The sequence below is a fragment of the Carex rostrata genome, chromosome 13, assembly GCF_964058835.1.
Source record: "Carex rostrata chromosome 13, lpCarRost1.2, whole genome shotgun sequence".
Taxonomy (NCBI): Eukaryota; Viridiplantae; Streptophyta; class Magnoliopsida; order Poales; family Cyperaceae; genus Carex; species Carex rostrata.
In genome coordinates, this window is record NC_135930.1 from 9,269,552 (window position 1) to 9,278,012 (window position 8,461).

Consider the following 8,461-nt stretch of genomic DNA (forward strand, 5'->3'; position numbering starts at 1 on the left):
ACAATAAAAGAATTTCTAAGAACAAAAATGCTTATAAAGATAGTGATGGGAACACTCTTAATCCAAAAGGGTCAAACAAAACCTATTTTAAAGGACCCGATGGTTGGTTTTATGAATTCAAAAATAAAATTGCTTTACAAAACCAAACTCAAAGAAATGGTTTAGCTAGAGATGTTCCCCAACATCACAATAAATTTGATTCTAACAAAACCAAGAGCATTGCATCTAAAGTTGCAAATAGGTCACATGGTAGTCATAAGAGTAGTTTGCATGAAGTGAAGTACCAATCCATTCTCAAACAAGGCTCTACTACTCAAAAGCAATCAACTACAATATGCAACTATTGTTGCAAACTTGGCCACACTTCCTTAGAATGTAGCTTTAGGAATGTAAACAACAAACATAATGTTGTTTGGGTTCCTAAAGCTATACTAGCTTAGGTTCACACTTAATCTCCCCTAAAGTATTATAATTGCCAAACATAAAGGGGGAGATTAAAGACAAGGTATATGTTAGTTACTAACTCAATAATAACTAATATATACTTTGTAGGTGTGTTTGATTTCATCTCAAAAGGAAAGTGCTTGGATCATTGATAGTGGATGCTCACACCATATGACCGGTGACAAATCTAATTTTAAATTCTTAGAACCATATGATGGAGGTACGGTTACCTTTGGCAATAATCAAAGAAAGAGCTCTATTATTGGTATAGGCTCCATTGGTAACCAACACTTGACCATATCTAATGTATATCTTGTTGATGGATTAGATTACAACTTACTTACTGTAAGTAAGCTATGTGATTCGGGATATTATACCAAATTTGATGCTAATGCTTGTCACATAATTAGGTCCTCGGACGATGCTCTAATTTATTCGGGAAAAAGAAAGAAAAATATTTATTACTTGTATTTTACTCACTTTGATTCCGGTGAAACATGTCTAAGTGCCATATCCAATGGATCATGGTTATGGCATCGTAGATTAGGTCATGTTTCAATTGATACCATTAGGAAATTAGTGAAATTAGATCTTGTGCGTGGTCTACCAACACATAAACTAGAACTTGAAGGATTATGTGAGGCATGTGTTCAAGGTAAACAAACCAAAAGTAGCTTTAAATCCAAGGATATGGTTTCTACCGATCAACCTTTGCAATTATTACATATGGACTTATTTGGACCAATAAGTGTACCAAGTTTAGCAAAGAAGAAATATGCATATGTAATTGTAGATTATTATAGTCGCTTTACTTGGGTTTTGTTCTTACAACACAAGGATGAAGCAATTAGCAACTTCATTGAATTTTGCAAACGTGTTGAAAATGAAAAGGGGTCAAAAATCATTAGGATTAGAAGCGACCATGGGGGGGAATTTGAAAATGCAAAATTTGATCAACTTTGCTCTAAAAGGGGATATAAACATGAGTATTCGGCTCCTCGCACACCTCAACAAAATGGGGTAGTTGAGAGGAAGAACCGAACCTTAGTTGAGCTTGCCCGAACCATGCTAAATGAATACTCCTTACCCAAACACTTGTGGGCCGAGGCGGTAAATACGGCATGCTACGTGGTAAATCGCGTAAGCATAAGGACCATGTTGAATAAAACACCATATGAGCTATGGAAAGGGTACAAGCCTAAGTTATCTCATTTTAGAGTATTTGGTTCAAAATGCTTTGTTCTTGATGAATCTCCCAAAGTAACCAAATTTGATTCTAAATCAATTGAGGGAATGTTTGTAGGATACTCAAATTCAAGTAAAGCCTATAGAATTTACATTCCATCTCAAAGAATCGTAATTGAATCCGTGCATATTAAATTTGATGAAAATGCTAATCAAAAGGTCGAGAAAGGTATTGAGATTGTAGGTGTTGAAGTGCCAATTGTTGATCAAGATGAAGTTGAAACAAGAACCGACACAATTGAGAATCAACCCGAACAAACTCAACCCGAAATAGATACAACCAACAATATTGAGACGGATCAAATAATTGAAGATGCAACCAATAATGAGATGGATCCAATAGTTGAAGGAATGCAAACCGAAGAAATACAACCTCCACGAATTGAGTACCAAATCCCCCAAGACCTAAGGGAAGTACCATCTCATCCTCTTTCTAATGTAATTGGTGATCCTAGGGAAAGAGTTAAAACAAGATCCAAATTAAATCAAATGATTGGTCATTGTGCATTTGTATCTCATATTGAACCTAAAAATTTCAAAGATGCAAATGTAGACCCTAATTGGATTTGTGCCATACAAGATGAACTTGCTCAATTTGAAAGGAACAAAGTTTGGGAACTTGTACCTAAGCCAAATGATAGAATGATTATTGGAACCAAATGGGTTTTTAGAAATAAAAAGGATGAAGATGGAAATGTAATTCGCAACAAAGCTAGGTTGGTAGCTCAAGGGTACAAACAACAAGAGGGTATTGACTTTGAAGAAACCTTTGCACCCGTAGCTCGTCTTGAATCCATTAGAATGCTTTTAGCATACGCCTCAAACAAAAATTTCAAATTATTTCAAATGGATGTTAAAAGTGCATTTTTGAATGGATTCATAGATGAGGAAGTGTATGTTAATCAACCTCAAGGCTTTGTTGATTCAACATTTCCTAATCATGTGTATAGACTCACCAAAGCACTCTATGGACTCAAACAAGCCCCTAGGGCATGGTATGGTAGATTAAGTTCCTTTCTAATTGACAATGAATTCATTAGAGGCAAAAATGATACAACTCTTTTCACCAAGAAAAGGAATGGAGCACTATTGGTGGTGCAAATTTATGTAGATGACATAATCTTTGGTTCACCTAATGCGGCACTTGCCGAGGAATTTTCTTCTCTTATGAGTAGTGAATTCGAGATGAGTATGATGGGTGAATTGAATTTCTTCTTGGGACTCCAAATCAAGCAACTCATGGATGGCACCTTTGTGAGTCAAACCAAGTATGCGAAGGAGTTGATCAAGAAGTTTGGGATGACCGAAAGCAATACGAGCAAGACTCCAATGGCTACGAATGCAAACCTTGACTCGGATCCAAATGGCACATCGGTGGACATCACTCAATACCGAGCTATGATAGGTAGCCTACTCTATTTAACCGCTAGTAGACCCGATATAATGTTTGCGGTATGTCTATGTGCTAGGTATCAAGCAAATCCCAAAGAATTGCACTTGAAAGCCGTTAAAAGAATTCTCAAATATATCAAGGGTAGTTTAAATTTGGGATTATGGTATGGCAAACAATCGGATTTAGACTTGATAGGATATGCCGATGCCGATTTTGCCGGGGATCGTATGGATAGAAAAAGCACAAGTGGCACATGCCAATTTCTTGGTGGTTCACTTGTATCTTGGTCGAGTCGCAAACAAACCTCGGTTGCCCTTTCTACAACGGAAGCCGAGTATGTAGCGGCCGGTAGTTGTTGCACGCAAATTCTTTGGATGATCCAATCCCTAACTGATTATGAAATTCGCTTCCGCAACGTACCAATTATGTGTGACAATACTAGTGCCATTATGATATCCAAAAATCCGGTCCTTCATTCTAGAACCAAGCACATAGAAATAAGGCATCATTTTATTAGGGATCACATTGAAAAAGGTGAAATAGAACTTATACATATTGACACCAAAGAACAAATTGCCGATATATTCACAAAACCCTTGAATACTCAACAACACAATGAATTAAGGTTTAAATTAGGCATGCTTGAACTGAGAGATTAATGCATATCAAAACTTTGTTTTAAAATAATTCATATAAGTCAAAACAGTTCAATTTGTGTTAAACTTGACAGTACAAAACGTTATGTAACGGTTTATAAACGTTGTCACGTTTCTCATCTGCTACTTAGCCAATTTTCAAGGAAATTTCCCTACCTAAAACGTTATAACGTTTTTAGAAAACGTTATAACGTTTTTTTTTTTTTAGAAAATGTTGTGCCGTTTTACTTCCGATACTTGACCAATTTTCAGGGCAACTCACTACCTAAAACGTTGTAACGTTTTTAGAAAACATTGCAACGATTTATTTCTGATACTTAGCCATTTGAAGAACAGTTTTCCTGTTTAAAACGTTACAACGTTTTCACAAAACGTTGTAACGATTTAAATAAAAGTTTCAAATTCAAAAGTTGCAAAATTGATCATTCTGAGACAGCACAAAACGTTACATAACGTTTTTGAATCGTTGTAACGTTTTAGACAATAACGCAGTACATTCACAAAACGTTGTAACGTTTTAGAAACCGTTGTAACGATTTAGGCCGAAAAGGCGTTTTAAGTGCAGATCCGACCCGATTTCTTTCATCCCCTTCTTCTCCAAGCCGCCTCCTCTCCTTCTCTTCCTCTCTCCGCCGTTTTCTCTCTCTTCACCTATTCTTGCCAACAAAATCTACGAAATCAAGAAACTTGTCTCGATTTCTCCTCTCCTCTCTTCTCTCTATCCAATTCTTCAATCATAATCTCCATTCTCTCTCTCTATCACCCGGTCTCCAAAACCCTAGACGAAACCCTACTTTCAAATCCGGCGATCCGACCGTTGGATTGACGATCCGAGTTCATCTCTGCACTTCTCTTACTTCACTCTTCTCAATTTGCTACTTGCTTCTTCAATCGGTAATATCTCAAACCTTTCTAAAATTAATGGGTCCAAGAAAGCAAACGGGTGAAAGGGGCAAGAAGAGAGCCCGTATTGGGGATGGTTCTGGAGGAAGTAACGCAGAACCAAATTTTGAAATAGACCAAGAGAACCGGTATCTCTTTCGGGATATAGAGGCATATGACAACTATATCGGTCATTTTCAAACCCGAAAACTGTGCAAATCCTACTATTTTAACAAAGCAACTGTTACTTTTAGCCTACCAGAGGATAACAAAATACTTGAATATCTGAACCATTGGAGTTGGGAACCCCTAGTGAAACTTGATGAACCATTTGCGGAACTCACTACCCGTACCTTTTATGCAAATTTGATCTATACCGAGAGCCCATTTGTAATGACCTCATGGATAGGCGGAAGAGAAATCCGCATGGACCTTACCAATGTTGCCCAATGGTTGGATCTCCAAAATGAAGGAGAAGAGAGCTATCTGTTGAGAAATTGGCCAAGGGGTGCCACTGAAACCGCTGACTCTTACAAGAAATGGTTCGACAGGAACAATGTGGCCGGTGCATCCATTTATGCAACCCCTCTTCCATCCTTACACCGATTGTTATTTCTCTTTGTCAACAATATCCTAACCCCTAAGTCTCAAATCAAAACCAACATTGAATACGGTGCCATGTATTATCTTCGCCATCTCATTCAATTGGATGAAGTGTCAATCAACATTCCTTACATCATTCTCTGTCATATGCAAAGTGCACATAGAAGCACCGTGGCAAATTTGCCATATGCCCATGTCATCCACAAAATTATCAGGTTGAGTGGCATTATTCTACCAACGGACCTATCCTATCGTTCCCCTAAGAACCTGACAACTCTTCCGACAAAAATTGGGTGGATGAAGATGTACTCTCCTTCAGGACAGCTGATGTACTCTCCCGATACGCGGGATATCAACTCATGGATATTCTATCAAAATGCCCTGCCAAACCAGTATTGGGATCCGGATGAGATGATTCAAGAACCACCGGTTGAAAACCCTCAGGAAAACCAACCCCAATTTGGCCCTCAACAATTGCCTCAAATGGATCAACCGTTACCATTTCCTCAAATTCCTCGAAACCCAAATGATCAAATGATGTGGTTATGCCAAAGAATGCAAGAACAACACATGTCCTTGGTGACAATGCAAGCAGGGATGGTTAGAATGGAAGGGACATTGAAGAATCATACCAAAGCCCTTAAGAATCTTGATGAACGCCAACAAAACCTCTCAAAGAAATTCATCAATCAATTTGGCATGTCGTGTGGCTCAGTTGCTTCTCGTGGAGAAGAACCTGAAGAAGAACCAAACCTTGATGGTATTGATGAAGAAGATGAGGAAATGGATGAAGAAGCAGATGAATCCACTCAAGACCCACCCGCACAGTAGATCTACCTTTAAAATTATCTTAATTGCATTTTCAAAATTGACAATTTGATCTCTTTGCATGAACTATTAATGTTATTGTTGCATGTTTTAGTTATGAACTATAATGAGGTTTAATTCGTGTTTTAAATTTGTTGAACTGCTACAATTATTAGCTAGCTATGATTTAGATTGCTCAAATCTAGGGTTCAAATTGCAAAAATTGTGATTTTTAGGCATTTTTCTTCAAATCTCATGTTATACTATGCTTGCAATGTTTAATTTTGTTGAATTGCATGAATTGATTGAATTGACATATTGGATATTTGCTATTTGCTGTTAATGTGTATGAGATGTAGATATTTTAAATGTGGTATATGAATTGATAACTTGTTAGGGGCTATATTGCACAAAGTGCAAAATTGGATATCTTGAAGCCTTAATAAATTGTATTGAATTGTTTTGGATTGCATGAATTAAAATGGTTTATATACATGGTTTATGCATAATTGATGTGCATAATTTGATGTGATAAATTGAAATTGAAATTTCTTGCATGATTAGAGTTATACCCTCAATCATAGTTTATTTGTGAATTATCGTTGTTACATTGCTAAATTGAGGGGGAGTGCATATTTTGAGGGGGAGCACTTAAAATTAGTGCTAATTTCTATTCCCTTTCGTCGATTTCCAAAAGGGGGAGAAATTGGTAACAATTGCTAGATACACAAAATCAAAATTGAGTGAACCAAACTGGACAATTTTCGATTTATGCACTTACTCGCATTGTATGTTTTTGCAAATCGTCAAAAGGGGGAGATTGTTGTTCGTACAATAATCATTTTCGTCTATTTGACTAATTTGTAAAAACATACAATTATTGAATTTTACGATTTCTTCTATTTTAAGATTATGTAGGTCCAAGAAGAGTTGGAATTACAGAATGATACGCTTGGACTGAAGAAATCATGAAGACTTTTATCAAGAAGACAAATTGTAAAATCAAAGGTGGTAAAATAAGTTTGAGGATGTTTTTGCAGAAGTAAAACGTTGGTAACGTTTATAAAACGTTGTAACATTTTAATTCTGCCAAAAACACTTAAGTAAAAGATTGATTAAAAACACAGAAATAACTTAAAACGTTGCAACGTTTTAGGATTACTAAAAATGGCAGAAGCACTGGTGTACAAAACAAATAAAACGTTATAACGTTTTGTAAAAACGTTATAACGTTTTAGGATTGTCAGTATTTCAAATATAAAACGTTGTAACGTTTTCATAAAACGTTACAACGTTTTAATTAAATCTAAGCTTCAAACTGTTCCTGTTTTTGATCAAGATTTTACAGCACAAAACGTTATGTAACGTTTATAAAACGTTGTAACGTTTTTGAACCTTTTTGCTGAGCTGTCAGAAATCTAAACCCTAAATCGCAATTTGAACTAAAACGTTGTAACGTTTTATAAAACGTTGTAACGTTTTGGTTCAAACAGCTCATTTTTGAGCTGACACTATAAATAGATGAGTGAGGTTTTCTTCTCACTCATCTCAGCCGACCCTAATTAATTCAAAAGTGATTTTCTGAGAGCTTAGCATACTCCATTGTTGTGAGAGCCTAAAACTTCAAAATCCCTCAAGCAACCTCAAACCTACTTCACCAATCTTGATATAGATTAGGTTAGAGTGATCTATTGAGTGTTTCTCTTGTGTTCCTAGACAATCGAGACCTTGTTCTCATCTCTTTGAGTTGGCCGTTTGATTTCCCGCTTGGTGTGTAAGGGCTCAACGGTTCACAAGTTGTAATCCTTTCGTATTGGGTAATAGGAAGGCGCACCTCACAAGGTTGCGAAGCCCCGGAGACGTAGGCCTTTGTTTTGCCGAACTCCGTTATCACCCCGCGTGTCAAATTTCTCTAAACTCATCTCTTTACTTTCAATTGCAATTTAATTTCAGTTTTTGAGCAATTAAAGGTGCCCCTAAGTGCAACATATCAAAACTCATTTATTTCGCACATATGTTATGACATTACTAATGAAAAATAAAAATAAATGTACAATCAATTTCAACTAAACTGTATTTTTTTTATAAAACAAAAGAATTCAAAAACAAGTATATATCTTCCGACAAATTAAATTATTTAATTAAAGAACAAGACATGTAAATAAAAGTAATATGTTTAATATTTTTTTACAACAAAAATAATACACTAAATAACAAAAATATTCAGTAATTATTGCTCAAACATTATCATATTATTATATTATTATATAATTATTTTATAGAGTAATGAGTACGAAATAGTCTTTATTCATACCTTTATCCGTTTAACTAATGAAAAAAAAAATATTCATATCCATAAAATCTTATCCATATTCGCCTTATCGAATATGTTACGGACAAATTAACACCCTATTCAGCCATTCAGCCCTCA